Genomic DNA, 21093 nt, shown 5'->3' on the forward strand with positions numbered 1-21093 from the left:
CTTTTTTTTTTTTTTTTTTTTTTGTTGTTGTTAAGATTTTATTTTTTTTTTCCTTTTTCTCCCCAAAGCCCCCCGGTACATAGTTGCATATTCTTAGTTGTGGGTCCTTCTAGTTGTGGCATGTGGGACGCTGCCTCAGCGTGGTCTGATGAGCAGTGCCATGTCCGCGCCCAGGATTCAAACCAACGAAACACTGGGCCGCCTGCAGCGGAGCGTGCGAACTTAACCACTCGGCCACGGGGCCAGCCCCATCCTCAGCTTCTTTTCCAGAACATATATGTATTACTTTTACAATTAGAAAAATAAAAACAGAAAAAAAATTTCACTTTTCACTAAATATAAAACATTTCAAACTAAGGTATTAGGACATTTAATAAAGTGCCTTAACTAAGACTTAATTATTTCAATAAATCTTTGAAGCATTCATTTCAGTAAAAAGTTGATTGTAGCTGAGAAGAGATAAGGTACCTTTCTTTCAGAATTTCTTCATAGTTTTTCTTCTATTCTAATTTCTTTCAGTCACAAGCACTTATATTTGTTCTAGTTTCAAACTACCTACATATCTTAAATTGGTTTCTTAATCTAGCCATCTGAATCACAATCAATTTAACATCCTAAATCACACATTTTCATCAACCTGACTAATGATCATAGATGAGAACCCAGGAGCTCCCAGTCAGTGAGCTGTCCCTTTACCTACAATATCTCTATTTTACAAACCAGCTCTATAAGGAAAGTATAAATCACCTTGACTTTGTAGATGTGTGAACTCAGAGAAGCAAAGTAACTGCCCCAATGTCACACAGCTACAAAGAGGCAGAACTGAGATTTGAATCCTGGTCATTCAACTGTAATATAGCACAGTACTTTTCAATAAAGCTGTCATAACATAAAATTCTAGTTTTTGCACTTTTAACCCTGCCTCCTAATGACAAGGACACAGTTCAAAAAAAAAGATACAATTACAAAAAAGAACAATGTTATTAAAGGAGCTGTCTATTAATCATAGCAAAGTATTTCAATCTGTATCCTCATCTTCTACTTTCTACACTTAACTACTGAACACCGACCTCACACACGTGAGTCACTGAGTCTGAGGCCAGAGGTAAGAGAACACAGGCAACCAGGTAAAAAGTTGTGGCAGACTGTATTTTCCAAAAATGGCCACAGCAATATTTTCAGTCCCACATGCCCTTCCAGGAGCTTGTCACTCCCTCACTCAGAGACAGGGAAAATTTCCTCTCCAGCTTAAACTGAGCAGGGCTAAGTATCAAGGAACAAAATGCCTCAGAAGTAATACTGTGTAACTTTCAAAGGTAAGCTATAAAATGCAATAAAGGTTTTCTCTCTCTCTCTCTCTCCCCTCCTTCCTTTTTTCCTCTCCCACTCTACTCCCTCTTTCTCCTTTCCTCTCTCCCCTCTCTTTCTCCCTCTTTCCCCAAATCCTGTCCCTATCACCCTTACAACCCTGCCACCATACTGTGAGGAAGCCCAGGTGACATGGAAAAGCCACCTGCAGGTGTTCTGAGCAAGACTCTCATTTGTTATCTCAGCTGACAGCCAGCATCAACCAGCAGACGTGTGCCTAAGCAAGCCTTCAGACGATTCTAGCCCTCCCCTTCAAGCCACATAGCTGACACAAAGGCTAGCAAAGAGGAACTATGCCAACTGAATCCTTCCAAATCACAGACTCCTGAGCAAAAGAAATATTTTAAGCCCGTAAGTTTTACAAGCAGTCTGTAAAGTAGCAAGAGGTCACCAAAACAGATGTTTGGGGCTGTATTCACAGCAAGTTAAAGAGCTTAGTGATTATTTCTTGCAAACTTACATGATACCTTTCTGCAAGTATCGTCTTTTTGATTAGCGGAACCACAGCCCATAGCCCCTTGGACTTCAGGTTGATCTCTGGAGACCTGAGCCTTCAGGGCTGCTTGATTCTCCTGTTAGAGTCAAACTGTATACTCTGTTGAAATAAAGTATCACCTGAAAGGTTAGTGTCACATCTTTCCAACAGGAAGTTCTAAGCAAGGATGTCAAGAAAGTGCCTCCTAAAAGACAAAGTCATGGCACCCATGTTTCAGCTTATACCATAAAAGATACCTGTAGAAAGCTATCAGCAATTACCAGGGCTCCCTAGAGTACAATATTTCCACAAAATATTTTAATGGATAGAGAATGCAGAGCAAAATTGTGGAAAAAAGAAAAACAGATTTGAATGGAAAAAGAAAAAAGAATGATAAAACACTGCACTCCTGAGGCAGACATTCTGTACTCTGCAGATGTGTCTACCAGTTTAGGCCAGTGTATTGTTTATTGACTGCTTTCACTTATTTATTTTTTTTTATAAAGCTTCAGATGCAATTTCTAATCAAATGAGGAGGAAGAAGTAAAAAGATTCTCCTTTTTCATGTAAACGTAATTTTCCCAGCTAGAAAACATTTTAGTGATGATGTTTGCATGAAGGTAACTAAATACAAATAGAACAGAAATAGTGACATCAGTGTAGCTTTGGGGAAAGAATTTTAGGATGGTAGTGGCAAATGTCCCATTAAAAGTTAACCAAAGTTAGTTATCTGCAGAGATTAATGACCAAATGATATGACCATAATTGTTCCTTGATGGTAAAATATATCAGGCTAGTAATCAAATACAAATTCCACGAAGATGAGCAAACAAAAAAGCAAGCTTTTGTGTTTTAGGCATAATTTTCATTAGCACAAGACTTTTTTGGCAGTACAATGAAGAGTAAACCTTTACTTCCTACTAAACCTATGTCTCTCACAGCTCTAAGCTCCCAACCAAGTCTTATTCAGGGTCACACAGTATAGGAAACACTATTGTCATCACCACTAGAAAAGTAAAATTCCCCTATTCTCCTGGATTAACTTTTTGAATACATGATGTATGTACATCAGATGAATCCCTAAAATATATGTCATATATTATGGATACAGAGTTCATTGCCAGAACAACTTATATCCAGTCCTTTGATGGAAATAATATTTTTCAAACACACAAACCTCACATTAAAAAAAAGAAAATAAATCCAAAAGCTTATCTGTTATCCCTCCATCTTTTTTGTGCATTTGTGTGAGGAAGATTGGCCTCGAGCTGACATCTGTAGCCAATCTTTCTCTTTTTGCTTGAGGAAGACTGGCCCTGAGCTAACATCTGTGCCAATCTTCCTCTTTTGTATATGTGGGACGCCGCCTCAGTATGGCTTGATGAGCAGTGTGTAGGTCCACACCCAGGATCTGAACCCGCAACCCCAGGTTGCTGAAGGGGAGCACACAAACTTAACCACTATACCACTGGGCCAGCCCCTCCCTCCATCTTTTGAGGGAAAAAAAACTGTATAAAAGAAACTACAATCTGTCTATAAGACTATAAAAAATAATCAAAACCAAAATGAGGGCTTAAAGATACTTTTACGTTTTTAAAAAAATTTTATTTATTTTTAATTATTTTGTTGAGGTCATATTGGCTTATAACATTGTGTTAATTTCAGGTATACACTATTATATTTCAGTTTCTGTATAGACTGCATCGTGTTCACCACCAATAGTCTAGTACATCAGTATACATATATGCCCCCCTATTCCTTTCGCCCTCCCCCCACCCCTTACCCCTCTGGTAATCATTAATCTGTTCTGCTTATCCATGTGTCTATCTTCCACATATAAGCGAAATCACACATTGTTTATCTTTCTCTGTCTGGCTTATTTCACTTAGCATAATACCCTCAAGGTCCATCATGTTGTCACAAAAGACATGATTTTGTCTTTTTTATGGCTGAGTAGTATTCCACTGTATATATATATATATATATATATATATATATATACACACACACACACACACACACCCTATCTTCTTTACCCAGTCATCTGTTGATGGGCACTTGGGTACTTTTTAAAATAAATTTTAAGATGACTCTATTCTTTAAAGGCCATATCTGATGTGTAAAACACTACAGAGCATAATAAATTTTAACAGCTGGTTTGATCTAACATGAACTAAACAGTTGAAAATACTCAAAACTTTAAAGCGCACTGGTTACTGGAGCACGTTTTCAAGACTGATTTGGGTAAATTAAACTATTCAAACCTAAAAAATGATGTGACAAGTGAGAGCTGGTTAAAGAACTTGCAGCAATTCCTACTACAGAGAAATTTTTGCATTAAAAAAGAGGCAATCCATGGCCTGCAGACCTCTTTTGTTTTAATCTGAAAGGGAATACCCTTGAAACTGGCTACAGATCCCACCCTGTCCTACTGTATATTCCCTGCATATTTCAATGCTCCTCAAAGAATCTGAGTTAGTGAAATCTACTTTACATCCTAAGATAAGGGAAGAGACCATTTGTTTTATACATTACTGCATCCCAAGCCCCTGATAGAGTACATGCATTTAAAATATGTTTGTTGAATGAATTAGAAGGAGCAATAGAGATAGGGAGGGAACAAAAGAAAGGGGAAGAGAGGGAACAGACAGCTTGCTGCAAATTTGAATTAAAGAAGGTTCAAACTGTACAAGAATATATAACTGTTTCCCAAGAAAAAATTCTCAGGCAAATTTCTTGACCACTGGCAGGCCAGAACCCTGGTATTATTTCCTCATGAAAACCATTTAGGAAATTCAAGCTCTAGGTGCTGTTGGAAACTTGAAGTGTGGAGGAATGTATGTGTGAATATAATAACAACAAAGAACAAAAAATACAGTAAAAGAAACAACAGAGAATTAAAATGGTACACTAGAAAACAGCTATTTAACACAAAAGAAGGAAATAATGGAGTAATAGAGAACCAAAAAAAGAAGACATATATAATACAATCAGCAAAACGGTAGATGTAAATCCTACCTTATCAGTAATTACACTAAAAGTTAATGGATTAAACACTGCAACCAACAGGCACACACTGGTAGAATGAATAAGAAAGTATGATCTAACTACAGTCACATGTTGCTTAGTGATGGGGATACGTTCTGAGAAACACATCGTTAGGCAATTTCATCATTATGCAAACATAATAAAGTATATTTACACAAACCTAAATGGTATAGCCTACTACATACCTAGGCTATATGGTACTAATCTTATGGGACCACCGTTGTATATGCAGACCGCCACTGACCGAAATGGCGTTATACAGCCTATGACTGTATATGCTATTTACAAGAGACATACTTTATTTTCAAAGATGCAATAGGTTGAAAGTAAAAGAATGGGAAAGATATACCACACCAACAATAACCAAAAGAGATCTGGATAGACTATACTAATACCAGACAAAATAGACATTAAAAGAAAAATTACAAGCAGAGACAAAGAAGGACATTTTGTAGGGAAAAAAGGTCAATCTATCAGGAAGACACAACAGTTGTAAACATATATGCACAAAATAAGACCATACTAAACTACATGAAGCAAAAGCTGACAGAATTGAAGGAAGAAATACATAATTCAACAATAATAGTTGGAAACTTTAGTACCTCACTTTTAATACTGTTATTGAAAGAAACAACTAAGACAACTTGCAGAACATCAAAAAGGAAACAGAAGCCTGGAACAACACTATAAACCAACTAAACCTAAAAGACATCAATAGAACACACTACACCCAACAACAGCAAAACAGACATTCTTCTCAAGCATACATAGAACATTCTTTCAGGACAGATCATATATTAGGCTATAAAACAAGCCTCAGTATATTTAAAAGGACTGAAATCATACAAAGTAAGCTCTCCAACCGCAATGAAATTAAATTAGAAATCAAAAACAGAAGGAAAATTTAGAAATTAATGAAGATGCAGAAATTAAACAATACACTTCTAAATAAGCAATAGGTCAAAGAAGAAATCAAAAGGCAAATTAGGAAATACTATGAGTTGAATGAAAACGAAAACACAATATACCAAAACTTATGGGATACAGCTAGGTAAGTGCTCACAGGGAAATTTATAGCTGTAAATGCTATAAATAAATGCCTAAAATAAAAAAGAAGATCTTAAACAAATAACCTTGATAAACTAGAGGAAGAAGAGCAAACTAAATCCAAGCAGAAAAAATGGAATAACAAAGATTAGCAGAAATTAAAAAGATAAAAAATAGAAATACAATAGAAGAAATTAACAAAACTAGAGGATGATTCTTTGAAAAGATGGATAAAATTAACAAAGCTTTAGCTAGATAACCAAGAAAAAGGAGAAGAGGGGATATCACTATTGATCCTATAGAAATAAAAAGGATATAAGGAAATAATATGAATCAACATATGCCAACAAATTAGATAATCTAGATAAAATGAACAAATCTAAGAAAGACACAAACTACTGAAAATCAAGAAGAAATAGAACATCTGAATGGACGTACAACAAGTAAAGATACTGAATTAGTAATCAAAAAACTTCCCATCAATAAAAGCCCAGGATTCACCTTCAATAGTGAATTTCATCAAACATTTAGAAGAATTAACACAAATCATTCACAAACTCTTCCAAAAAATAGAAGACAAAACACTTCCCAACTCATTTCTATGAGGCTATTATTACCTTGATACCAAAACCAGACAAAAGCTATCTCAAGAAATCTATAGACCAATATTGCTTCTAAATATATAGATGCAAAAATTCTCAACAAAATACTAGCAAACCAAATCAAAAATACATCAAAAGAGACATGATTAAGTGAGATTTATCCCAGGAATGCAAGGTTTGTTCAACAATGGAATCAATCATTGGTTCAATCAATGGAATACATCCTATTAACAGAATAAAGGACAAAAACCATATGATCATCTCAATAGACCAAAAAACGAAAAAAAGCATTTGACAAAATCCAACCTCCTTTCATGATTGAAACAGAAAACATTCAAGAAACTAAGAATAGAAGTGAATTTCCTCAACCTGATAAAAACAATGTAGGAAAAATGTTCAGCTAGCATCATACGTAATGGTAAAAGACTAAAAAGCTTTCCTCCTAAAATCAAGAATAAGACAAGAAGGTCCACTCTCATCACTTCTTTTCAATATTGTACTAGGAGTTCTAATCAGGACGTTAGGCAAGAAAAAGATATAAAAGTCATCCAGAATGGAAAAGAAAAAGCAAAACATCTCTATTTGCAAATAAGAAAACCTTATATATAGAAATTCCTAAAGAATCCACTAAAAACTATTAGATCTAATAAGTGAGTTCAGCAAGTTTGCAAGATAGAAGATCAATATACAAAAGTCAATTGTATTTCTATACACTAGCAACGAGCAATCCAAAACTGAAAATAAGAAAACAATTCCATTTAAAACAGCACCAAAAACAATCACTTAGGAATAAATTTAACAAAAGAAGCAGAAAAATTGCACTTTGATAATTCAAAATGTTATTGAAAGATATTAAAGAAATAAATAGGAAAAAAAGGAATAGAAAGACATTCCATGATCATGGATCAGAGGGCTTAATATTGTTATCCTTAATAACGAGCACCTTCTCAGGGCCAGCCCAGTAGCACAGTGGTTAAGTTTGCAAGAGGTTTTAATATATTGTGGATTCAAGTCCCTTAACAGAAATATGATTTGCAAATATTTTCTCCCATTCAATGGGGTTGTCTGTTCATTTTCTTGATAGTGTCTTTTGAAGCACAAAAGTTTTACATTTTGATAAAGCCTAATATATCTATTTTTTCTTTTGGCATTTGTGCTTTTGATGTCATTCCCGCACAGTAAGTGTTTGCTGAATGAAGGACTGGCTCTACTATACCAAGATGCTTCCGTATTTCAGTTCAATTAGAGTGCTAGTAAAAGGATAAGGTAAAATTAGAAGAGTAAATTTTTGAAGGTCAGATAGGGTAACACTCCTTCATATATTCAATCATCATTAAGAATATACATTTGTATCAAATGTGGAAGGTTTTTATATACCAGGGTAAGAAGTTAGGATTTACAATGTCACTTACACTCTCAATGCTAATGAAGAAACCCTCGCTCACTTAACCTTCTATGGCCCAACTGCCAATCCCTAATATGGAGCAAATTCACCAGGTAACATCTTCTTTCTGTTTCCCAAACTTTTGAACACTGATGAAGAAAAAAGACACATGCTAGTTGGTGCCAATAACAATGTATGCTTAGATTCTTGGCTAGCAATTCTTGCTTTGGGAATTCTTGCTTTATTTTATTTTTTTATCACAGCAGTTGTTCCAAATTTTTCCTTCTTTTTGAAAGTTATCAAACCTACTGTCTCTTAGCAGATGACTCCTCTTTTCCTTCAATAAACTTTCTAGGTCATTTAACATAAGCCAGATGAATATAAGCCTCCTATAAATTATAAGTAGATAGCTCGTTTATAAGTAGACAACTCATACTTTCTTTCCCTCCTAATTCACAAGAATGGTTCCTTTTTCTCTCAAAGTTTAGCCTACACATCTGAGTTAAACCTGCCCATTTCTTTTAAAACTGTAAACCACCAATTATTCCCTCTCTAAAATCTTCAACCCCTTTCTTATCATCAATGCCTTTTTAGCTACTGACAAATTCACCTATTTGCCTCAACCATTAAAATGTTTTGCCTTAATCCTTGATCATTTCAACTTTCTCCACTAAATTTTTTCCAAGGAGTCCACAACACTGTCTCCATATCCTTGTCTTAAAACTCACTCTTCAATTCCTGATTATTTGGTTTCTAATCATACCACTCTGCTACAGTCACCCTCCAGTGGTCACCAAACACCAAATGAGCTGCTCCTCATATATCTTCAAATCTACACAGCATTTAACAGTGTTCATTATCCCATCTTTGAAACTTTCTTGTGACTTCCATAATGGTACACTCTTCTGGCTTGCTGTTTTTATTTCTCTGCATTTCTCACAGGAACCTCTTTCCTCCCAATATCTCCTGAATGCATGCATCCTTAATTACCCAGACTTGACAATTCTGCCACCATAATCTCATATACAAACTCTCCTTTTCACTCGGATCATTACCACCACAAATTCAAGTGTCATATTACTACTTGTCTGAATCACTAAGATAGCCTCCCAACTGGTCACCATGACTCTACAATATTACTCCCTCATCCAAGAAACCAGCTGCTTTGGTAACACTGCTAAAGTTTAGCCTGATTGTCTCATTCTTTCACTTAAAAAAAAATGAAGCATGCAGATTCAAAAGAACACTTCGTCTGAATCCTAGCTCTGACAATTACTCATTATGAGACCTTGAGTAAGTCACTTAACTCCTCTGGGTCTGTTTTTCTCTTCTTTAAAATGAGGGTTGTAATAGCTACTAAACGAGATGTTATAAATAAATCAGCAGACACATTCAGGTCTGACACATAAGAGATGTTCTGTAACCTTCAAGGGCTGTCCATTGCCTAACAAATATGATCTATATATGCTTACAAGACAGTCAAACTCAATTCAACAGTCAATGGTCTCCCTCTGCTCCTATGCAGGACCACCAGAGACTCTTCAGTGACATGCTGTGCAATTCTGCCTTTTTCGTGTGATGTGCTCAGCCTGAGATGTCCTTTTCCCAAATCTCCCCCTGCCAATTTTCTACTAGTTACTTAAGGTCCAGCTCAAGCATCACATCCTTTAAGGAATGCCTAATATGAAATAATCCTTTTTCTCTATTTGTGCCTCTCTTACACCATGTATTCCACCCAAGTTTTTTACACATTAGTCTTTCTTCCTTATTAGAATGTAAACTCTTTGAGGGCGGAACTATGTGTTTTATCCACTACATCTCAGCACTCTGTACTAAAACAGAAGCATTAAAGAAAAATAATAGTGACACAGAATTCTGAGATTGACTTCCACTACTATTTATAAAATGTATCCCAAATAATGTACGTAGCCACTTATCTATATGCTCACTACAGAAATCAAATAAAAATTTTCAATAAACTGGGACATGTCTAAAGGGAGATACGACTTATTTAGATTATGTAATTGAAACACAAACAAGAAATAAGACTTTTGTAAATTTCCTTTATAGAGAATGATATGATTTTAAAACAGTTTTAAACAGTTAAATCCTATCAATTCAAAAGGATAAACCTTGTCATTTTATTTCATTTTTTTAAATAATTTATACAAATTATCAAGTAATTCCATTTCTGAAACACTCAAATGATCATACACATTAACAAAATGCAGCACAAAGCCACGTCAATGAAATTTCCAAGATATTTTGCAAAAACTAATCAGAGTTCATCATTTTTGCCAAACTAGAGTATACATGTAATTCTTGAATAGCAGACAGGATACAAAGTAAACAAGCAAATCATACATAAAAGGAATGATCAAATAGTTAACCACAGTATTGAAGCACAAAGTGATATTATGAATGAACAAAAAAAAGAGTACATCAGCTTTTCTGTCACACATCTAGTCTAGAACATAAGAAAAACAACATAGAGACACATGTAGCAGACAGATGCAAGCAAGTACAAAGTGAAAGAAGGGCTGCAAAGATTAGAGCAAGCGGGAAGCACCTGCTTCTATTTTGTCTACTACATATTGTAAATAGTACCTGCTTCCTTGGTTGGAAAATCTCTAAGAGGGAACTGTACAACTGCATTAGTGTGTGTGCAGATATATGCCTATGCTCTCGTGTAGCTGTACTGAAAGACATTACATGGGTCTCAAAATTCAGGCAGGACAAATCTGGCTAAGTATCAAGATCAGCATTAATGGTGCATCTTTGGTAAGTCTCAACAGGTAAGAATAGATTTGAACTCTTAACACTCTTAAGTCTTCCTTGTGTTCACACAGCATGCATTTCAAACTGGACTAAGTGAGGACCCTAATGCTGTCTGGAGAAAGAGCACATTTTTTCTTTGGGTATGATATCGTCTATCTCTAGCTATCTCAAGTATTGAATCCCTGACCTCTGGGTATAATAAGTAAACCAATTACTTCATATTTTAAGATATATAATCAGTGCATATATATAAATATTAGATTTCTAAGCTGTAAAAAGCATGCAAATATTTACTGTTCTATCTATGTGCAATAATAAAGATTACCTACAGTTGATTTGACTGAACATCTGTCTCTCAGTTTCTCTTGGCTCTTTAGCCCTCAGAAGTGGTTGAGCTGACCATTAAGAGAAGCCTAACTACGGGACTATACAGTGGCCCTATTTTATATCACAGCTCTCTTTGAGGGTCTGATGAAAACTAAGGACCATCGCCACAGAAATACCTACCTAAGTACACATAGATATAAGACTTTACATACCACTGGGGTTTTTTATTTTAGATACGTTCCTAATATCTGATGAACTTCACTCACTTTCTCCAAGACTTGCTGTAAGTGTTTCTATAGCCTATAGCCTATATTTGTATATTAATTCCCCTCCTCATTCCCCACCCTCACCCCAGTTCTACCACTTATCAGCATGATAAAGTGCTTTCCTGTACCTTTTCCTTAAAATCCCACAACTCTCTTGCAAATTAGATGACTATATGCATCATGCTGTACTATTTTAATTGATTTTCTTATTTTCTTCCCCACTGAAATGTTAGCTCCTTAAGGCCAGAAACTGATAGGTCCCTTTCCATAGCTCCAGCAACTAGAACAGCACCTAGTGCAAAGAAAGCATTCATTAAGTACCCGTTGATGACACAAAGCCATGGGTTGATAATTACTGAAGCCGGGCAATGGGTACATGCAGAGTAGGAGAGAAAGGGGGTTTCATTCTACTAGTCTGTCTTCTTTTGCATATATTTAAAATTTTTCATATATTTGGGGGGAAAAGTCTGGAAAAGAGAGACTTGTAACTATACATCAGTAATCTTCATGTACAAGAAAGAGTCTAAGAACAAACTGGACTTGTTCAGTTTTGCCTCAGAGAACTAGGATCATTGAGTAGAAACTAAAATTTTGGCTTCATATAAGAAAGAATTCTCTAATAATCAGAAGCGTCTGAAAATGAAGCCAGTTCCAAAAAGAAAGAAAGGGCCCCTGCAACTGGGCTAGATATAGTCAAGCAAGAGTTGGCCAAACAGAATGGACTACTTTCTAGGAGATTAAGGCACCAAATGGGAAAATGAATTCTAAGGGATCTCTAAATCTGCAAGCATCTGAAAACAGAGTTTATTATCATAAAACAGACATGCAGAAGTTAATATAAAGATAATTATGGATTTCATATTCTTTATAAAGCATTCACAAAGAATGAAGTTCTTTCTTAACACCAATTTTCTTGTAAGCCTCATCTTACAGGCATTCACTCTCTGAACTCCAGCTTCCCTACCCTTCCTGCAGTTCCTTAGTGTGCCCCTTGGCCTCCACTGCAAATGCTGCCCCTACTGGAAGGTTCTTCAGATAGCGGCTAAGATACAGTTCCTTCAGGAAGCCTTTCCTACCTGACCACATCAGGTTCTCTCATTACATGCTCTCAAACAACCACAATCCTTTTCTAGAGAGCAGAGATCCCATGTTTTTGCTCACCACTATATCCCCAGGGCCTGTCACAGAGCCCGGCATGTTGTAAGTGCTCAATAAATATTTGTTAATGGATGAATGAATCAACATTCCCTATGAACCTAGCATTTTCATAAATTATGATCTAAACTGAATACAAGTCAACTTGCCAAAATATAACCAAGCTATTTCTTTATCAAGAGTGATTAAACTACCTCCCTAGAGGCTAAGGACAATAAGAAAATAGTTAGCTAGCTCCCAAGGTGAAATTTTTATACTTGTTTTATTATGAAAATATAACACATTTTCAATAACTTTTAGCTTCACAATATACATAAGAAATTTATTTCCCAGAACTCTTTTAAGATTCTGACAAGCCAAATGATTCTCAAGTCAAACTGTAGGTTATTAAGCTGAAAGAATATATTGTATGAATGTGAAGTTTAATGAGGACATTTAGGTAATGAAGAAGCAATTAGAGTTTCAGGACAGATGGACAACTATCAGGTTATATAAAATATTGTCAAATGTGCCTTTGAAGAAAGATATGAAAATGCCCAGGATAGGAATACTTTGTATTGCTAAGAAACAATCAAGATTGATGAGTAAATTCTCTCTTACAAAGATCAACTATAGTCATCTCATTTATCAGCACAATTCTTTGTAATGATTATTCATTTTTAAAACCTTTACAAAATATATTAAACTTAAAACAAAAGGAAGATATCAATTGTGTTTAACACTCAGAAGTCACTAAGGTATCTAATGTGTACAAAGACATTTAGAGTGTATTTTACTGACTTCCATCAAAAGTGGTTTTTGAGGACAAAGTTACAACATCGTACATTTAGTATTAAGATTGCAAGTGAGAAAAATATTCAAAATAGAAAAAAAAAATTCTATCCACACCAAAACTATCACTATAGCTAATACACAAAATATTTGAAATTCCAAATAAATTCTAACAAAGTTAAACACTAGGTTTTACGACTATTTTATTTTTATTTTAATTTAGGGGAAATTACTCACTTTCATCTTATTCAGAACTCTGTACTACCTGATAAATCTGAATTAGAGCCAACACCGCACCATGTTGAAATCCCCCAGACTCAACCCGGCTTCTTATAATCTTTAGCTTTAATTTTAGACCCAACATGAACTTTCACTAACACCTACACTTCCACCTAGGTCATCCACTCCATTATTAGTGCCAATCCTGGGCACAGTTCCTCCTCCACTTCAGAGACAAATGACAAAACTAAGGAAAAGATGAAGGGAAGCCTTCAGACTGAGTGATGAACTCCAAAGAATAATTGTCTTTTAATGAAAGGAATAAAATTTACCTTGGAGAGGTTCGAATGTGGAAAAGACTTAGCCTAATGCCTGATACATATTAAATATTCAAAAATTGGAACTATTATTATTTTTACTGTGCTTTAATTTTGTAAGTTGATTTCCTCTGATATTAATACTAAAAAATAATACATTAAGTGATTTTCTAACATTCTAAATCTATAAATTAGAAAACACAAGACTCTAAAAGTCCTTTAACTTTTTATTATTAAAATTTTCTTATATACACATGAGTAGAGAGAAGACATTAATCAACCATATCACCTACCTTCAACAATTATCATCGTGTCAATTTTGTTTCATCTATAAGAAATCTATTCTTGAACAAAGCAAAAGTATACTGAATTGAGATGCCCTTTTACAAGTCTACCCAACATGCTGACCATGCAGAAAAGATGGGTTTCATGTAAAAACTTTATTTTTGTCTCTTACTGGTCTATTAAACCTATTCAGCAGTAAAGCAACCTCTGCTCTAGAGTAAAAATTCAAGTAATCCTCGTGACTTTTCTGGTCCCTCCTAAGTAACAGAAAATAATGCAATCACTTTAAATGGTAAGTCTCACTTCAGCAATATCAAATGACTAGTCCCAGATAGACAATTGGGGAAACTTGAATATGGACTATATATTATATAACATTATTATGTCAATGGTTAAGTCCTGGGGTGATAAAGGTATTCTGATTACATATGAGAATATCTTAATTTTTAATATAAACAAGGTGAAGCATTTAGGAGTAAAGTGCCATTTTCAAAAGGTTCAGGCACACTCCACCTGCCAAAAAAGTATACATAAAATATATACTTGTAGCCAAATGTTACTAACTGGTAAAGGTATGACGTGTTTATTATACAGACATATCTCATTTTATTGTGCTTCACTTTACTGTACTTCACAGATATTGTGTTTTTTACAAATTGAAGGTTTGTGGCAACCCTGCGTCAAGCAAGTCTATGGGCACCATATTTCCAAAAGCATTTGCTCACTTCCTGTCTCTGTATCACATTTTGGTAATTCTTGCAATATTTTAAACTTTTGCACTATTATTATATTTACTATGGTGATCTGTGTGTGATCAGTGATCTTTGATGTTTCTATTGTAATTGTTTTGGGGGGCCACGAACCATGCCTATATAGGATGGCAAACTTAATAAGTGTTGTGGGTACTCTGACTGCTCCAGCAACCTGCCATTCCCCCATCTCTCCCTCTCCTCAGGCCTCCTTATTCCCTGAGACAATACTGAAATTAGGCCAATCAATAATCCTACAATGGTCTCTAAGTATTCAAGGGAAAAGAGTCACACATCTCTCACTTTAAATCAAAAGCTAGAAATGATTAAGCTAACTGAGGAAGGCAGGTCAAAAGCAGAGACAGGCCAAAACCTAGGCCTCTTGCGTCAGTTAGCCACGTTGTGAATGTAAAGGAAAAGTTCTTGAAGGAAATTAAAAGTGCTACTCTAGTGAACACACGAATGATAACAAAGCAAAACAGCCTTATTGCTGATACGGAGAAAATTTTAGTGGTCTGGATAGATCAGACCAGCTACAACATTCCCTTAAGCCAAAGCCTAATTCAGAGCAAGGCTCTAACTCTCTTCAATTCTATGATGGCCAAGAGAGAGGTGAGGAAGCTGTAGAAGAAAAGCTGGAAGCTAGGAGAGCAACTTGGTTCATGAGGTTTAAGGAAAGAAACTGTCTCCATAACATCAAAGTTCAAGGTGAAGCAGCAAGTGCTGATGTAGACACTGTAGTAAGTTATCCAGAAGATCTAGCTAAGATAATTAATGAGGGTGGCTACACTAAACAATAAATTTTCAATGTAGATAAACAGCCTACTCTTGGAAGAAGATGTCACCTAGGACTTTCATAGCTAGAGAAGAGAAGTCAACGCCTGGCTTCAAAGCTTCAAAGGACAGGCTGACTGTCTTGTTAGGGGCTATTGCAGCTGGACACTTTAAGTTGAAGCCAATGCTCACTCACCATTTCAAAGATCCTAGGACCCTTAAGAACTATGCTAAATCTACTCTCCCCATGCTCTATAAATGGAACAACAAAGCCTGGACGACAGCACATCTGTTTACAACATGGTTTACTAAATATGTTAAGCTCACTGTTGAGACCTAACGCTCAGAAAAAAAAGAGATTCCTTTCAAAATATTACTGCTCACTGACAATGTACTTGGTCACCCAAGAGCTCTGATGGAGATGTACAAGATTACTGTTGTTTTCATGCCTGCTAACACAATATCCATTCAAGAAGTATTTTAGACTTTCAAGTCTTATTATTTAAGAAATATATTTTGTAATGCCACAGCTGCCATAGATAGTGATTCCTCTGATGGATCTGGGCAAAGTAAATTTAAAACTTTCTGGAAAGAATTCACCATTCTAGATGTCATTAAGAACATTCGTGATTCATGGGAAGAGGTCAAAATATCAACATTAACAGGAGTTTGGAAGAAGTTGATTCCAATCCTTATGGACAACTTTGAGAGGTTCAAGACTTAAGTGGAGGAAGCAATTGCAGATGTGGTGGAACTAGCAAAAGAACTAGAATTTGAAGTGGAATCTGAAGATGTGACTGATTGCTGCAATCTCATAAAACTTTAACAGATGAGGAGTTACTTCTTAGTGATGACCAAAGAAAGTGATTTCTTGAGATGGAATCTTTTCCTGGTGAAGATGCTGTAAAGATGATTGAGGATTTAGAATTTTACATAAACTTAGTTGATAAGGCAGTGGCAGGATTTGAGAAGACTGACTTCAATTTTGAAAGAAGTTCTACTGTGGGTAAAATGCTATCAATGTATGCTAGAGAGAAATCGTTCATGAAAGGAAGAGTCATTGGATGTGAAAAACTTCACTGTTGTCTTATTTTAAGAAATTGCCACAGCTAGCCCAACCTTCAGCAACCACCACCCTGATCAGTCAGCAGCCATCAATACTGAATCAAGATCCTCCACCAGCAAAAAATTACAACTTGCTGAAGGTTCAGATGATGGTTAACATTTGTCAGCAATAACGTACTTTTTAATTAGGGCATGTACATTGTTTTTTCAGACATAATGCTATTGAACACTTAAGAGGCTACAGTATAGTGTAAACATAACTTTCACATGCACTGGGAAACCAAAAAAATTGTGTTTACTGCAATACTCACTTTATTGCTATATTTACTTTATTGTGGTGGTCTGGAACCAAACTTGCAATATCTCCAAGGTACGCCAAATCACTGCCTCAAGATTTCTGTAGGTTTAAAATTTTTCAAAATTAAAAGACTAGATCCAAATAATAAAACTCCAAAGTATATTTAACATTAAATCTTATGTTCTCCATTCAGCTGGGGCTTGCCCAGAGCTGCCCACTGTCAGTGAGGGAGCAAACAAGATTCTTCTCTTCTCACCAAGGAGTTTCTCTTCTGCCATCTTCCTAAGTTTTCTGAGCCCACTAGAGACAAGGTCAGGGAGGGAAGAAAGTGGTCAGGCATGTAGGACAGTTCTTATTTGACTGCTACTGTACCAAAATGACCTAGGGCTATGTGGATATGGCAGGTGTTTTAAAGCTGATTTTTCCTCTCTTGGGCAGCTTATGCGCTTTCTTCCAAGAGTATGATCCTCCAATTGCAAAACCCCTGCCAGGGGCAGTGCTCCCTCAGCTAACAGTTTCCTCTCAACGCCCCTTAACCTCTGACCCCTCATAGTGCACCCCACAACTCTTTACTACTGCTGGAGCCTTCTTGCCCTGGCAGAAAATCTTCTTCAGCAGGATCCCTTTCAAATAACAGCAGGTTGATATTCATATTCTGGAATACATACATACACCTCTGACCTGATGAAAGAGAAGAGTGCAATTACTTCTTTAAAACCACTCCCACTTCCCTAGAACACTTTAGCTTTCCCAGTCATGGGTCTCTTGTGATCGCAACTGCAGGACCCATATACTCCAGTTGAAACTCCTCTCGCTAGGCTTGATGAAAGATTCAGACATCCCTAAATTGTGGGAGGCAGGGCTAAAACACACAGCACTCCAATGACATTCCAGAAAAATTTGCCTGGCGAAAGCTCTCCCTCTTTTCATATCTCTATGTGAGTGAAAGTATTCAAAGGTCACGAAACCAGCTTTCCACAATTCTGCATAGAGTGTGGCACTTCCTTTGGATATAGAACTATCTATTGAACACTGATGCCTCAAGTGAAAGTTTCAGTTTATCATTTCATTATCCTAGGAACTCTATTATTTGGTGCAGTGCAGTAAATATATACATACACAATCAGGGAAATGTGCTGTGAGGACTAAATGCTTCTATACATGTAAAGCACATACGACACTACCTAGGCACACAGAGAACTCTCACTTATTGTTAGCTATTATGATTATTACAATATAGACTTCTTGTTTTACAAACTGCCTAGTCAAATGCTGGCAAAGATACAGAGAAACTGGAACCCTGTGTACTGCTGGTGGGAATGTAAAACGATGCAGTCCTTATGGAAAACAGTATGGTGGCTCCTCAAAAAATGAAAATAGACTGCCATGATTTAGCAATTTCATTTCTGAATATGCACCCAAAAGAACTGAAAGCAGGGACTTGAACAGATACTTGTACACCCATATTCATATCAGCACTATTCACAACAGTTAAAAGGTAGAAGCAACACTAGTGTTCACTGATGGATGAATGGATAAACAAAATGTGATATAAACACACAATAGAATATTATTCAGCCTTAAAAAAGAAAATTCTGACACGTTACTACATGGATGGATCTTGAAGACATGACTCTAAGTAAATCAAATGGTCAAATGATACAAAATGGTCAAATGATAGAAAATGGTCAAATAATACAAAAATTCTATCAAAAGACATATATATATGAGTGTAAAAATACTGATTTAAGCCCCTGTCCTCTGACCCAACAATCCCACTCCTAGATATACACCCCCAAAGAACTTACACAAAAGACCATATTGAACATATATGAGGAGATTTATCACAGCATTGTTTGAGTGGCATTGGAGGCAACCCAGGTGTCCATTACCTGCATCACTTAGGTGTGAACAAACTATGTTTAGAAGCAATTAGCTAGAGACACATACCACAATACGCCTAATCTAAAAACAGCAAGTGAAAAAAGAAACCTGAAGGTTTGAACTTAAGATATCTACAATATAAAAATCACTCTATATTTTTTAAAGATAAGTACCAATCGAAGAGCATATACCAAACACAAGCAAGTGGGGATCTACTAGGGGAGGTTTGTGAGGAAAACCAGAGTGGCAACTGGGGTTAAAGGAAAAGAATAATACCACAAAACAAGAAAAGGGTCTTGTCCAGACCGCTGATAACAGGACGTCATCTGCTAAGCAGGATAATTAATGAAACTCTCTGAATGAGAGGCCCAGAGAATTTTTTAAACACTATATTTCCTTTTCCAAATACTTGTAAATTTTCACTCCGAGGCACTTTCATTTATATAGCATTTAATCTGACCATCTGTTTACTAAAGGCCAATACATTGGAGAAAAAAAAAAAAGAAAAGTGGGGTTTTTTTAAGCCAATTGTGATGCCAATGTTTTAATCTTTATTAAAAAATAACTGATTTGAACAATAAAATTCTTCCAACAAACCGTTTTTTAATACTTCAGTTACCATTACACAAAACACGATAGCTATGCAACATAACAAAAAATATATATCTTTAAGAAAATTAACAAACTATTGACATCCTTGCTGGTAATTATTTCCTAAACAGTAATTCTAAAGATGCAAATATCACTACCTGAAGTCGTAGAAGCAGCAATTGCACCACCTCTCTTATTAAACGCAGGATCAGACGCAAAATGTAGCCCTGAAAGGCTGTTTTGAAAACCACATCCACTACCAATGCCCACATGCTTTTTGAAGCAAATATACATATTAAATGCCAGGTTCCTTAAACTGTGGCCTCAAATCACTAATCAAAACTTCTGAAGGCCATTACCACTCTTCCAGGAAGCATGCCATTTTTATCTTTTCAGTGCCAGTCCAGGCACCCAGCACATCATGGGTCCTCAAGAAAATATTTTTTGAAGGGATGACCTCAGCAAAGGACAGTAGGTATAAATAAATGGAAGAGTGTATAAAATTAAGCAATGACAACTGACTTTAACTATCTGAAGGACTATCTGAAAATTGACTGCTCAGTCAGTGAAAGTTGTGCTAAGCAAAGCATATTTGGTCCTCCCTAAGATATACACCTAGATACAGGCCTCTAAGAACCAAAAAGGGCAACCTAACACTCAAGTGCTCCTCCTTTGTTCTACCATGGCACCCATCTCCACACCTACTCACAGCATATAGAAAATATCTGCATCTCTACCATTTGATTACAAGCCATTGATGGCTTACTTATTTGTGTTCATCCATGCCATCAGAAATAGTGCCCGCCCCCAACTTAAAAATATGTTGATCAAACTTCCTAACACATTCTATGAGGCCAACATCACGCTGATACCAAAACCTGACAAGGACACCACAAAAAAAGAGAACTACAGGCCAATATCACTGATGAACATAGATGCAAAAATTCTAAACAAAATTCTGGCAACCAGAATTCAGCAATTCATCAAAAGGATCATACGTCATGATCAGGTGGGATTCATACCAGGGACACAGGGATGGTTCAACATCCGCAAATCAATCAACGTGATACACCACATCAACAAACTGAGGAATAAAAACCACATGATCATCTCAATAGATGCAGAGAAGGCATTTAACAAGATCCAACAGCCATTTATGATAAAAACTGAACAAAATGGGCATAGAAGGAAACTACCTCAACATAATAAAGGCCATATATGACAAACCCATAGCCAACATCATACTCAATGGGCAAAAACTGAACGCCATCCCCCTGAAAACAGGAACGAGACAAGGATGCCCTCTATCACCACTCTTATTTAACATAGTACTGGAGGTCCTGGCCAGTGCAATCAGGCAAGAAAAAGGAATAAAAGGAACCCAAATAGGGAGGGAAGAAGTGAAACTCTCACTGTTTGCAGACGACATGATCTTATATACAGAAAACCCCAAAGAATCCATTGGAAAACTGTTAGAAGTAATCAACAACTACAGCAAAGTTGCAGGGTATAAAATCAATTTGCATAAATCAGTAGCATTTCTATACTCCAGTAATGAACCAACAGAAAAAGAACTCAAGAACACAATACCATTCACAATCACAACAAAAAGAATAAAATACCTTGAGGTAAATTTAACTAAGGAAGTGAAGGACCTATATAATGAAAATTACAAGGTCTTTCTGAGAGA

General features: G+C 36.0%; 1 protein-coding gene across 5 annotated transcripts in view; it reads right to left on the reverse strand.

The window, feature by feature from the left end:
- The window catches only part of GTDC1 (glycosyltransferase like domain containing 1), a 397164-nt gene that overhangs the window by 343147 nt on the left and 32924 nt on the right, over positions 1-21093 (reverse strand). For 3 of the 5 annotated variants that reach the window (XM_046658952.1, XM_046658950.1, XM_046658953.1), the window contains one exon: positions 16942-17027. The exons of 1 other annotated variant lie outside the window; for it this stretch is intronic. The gene's annotated coding sequence lies outside the window, so the exon portion shown is untranslated. Of the gene's footprint in view, positions 1-1828; positions 1848-16941; positions 17028-21093 lie in introns of those variants that run through there. One more of the 5 variants, XM_046658955.1, reaches the window with a different exon arrangement.

Source organism: Equus quagga, chromosome 4 (assembly GCF_021613505.1).
Source record: "Equus quagga isolate Etosha38 chromosome 4, UCLA_HA_Equagga_1.0, whole genome shotgun sequence".
In the NCBI taxonomy this organism is placed as follows: domain Eukaryota; kingdom Metazoa; phylum Chordata; class Mammalia; order Perissodactyla; family Equidae; genus Equus; species Equus quagga.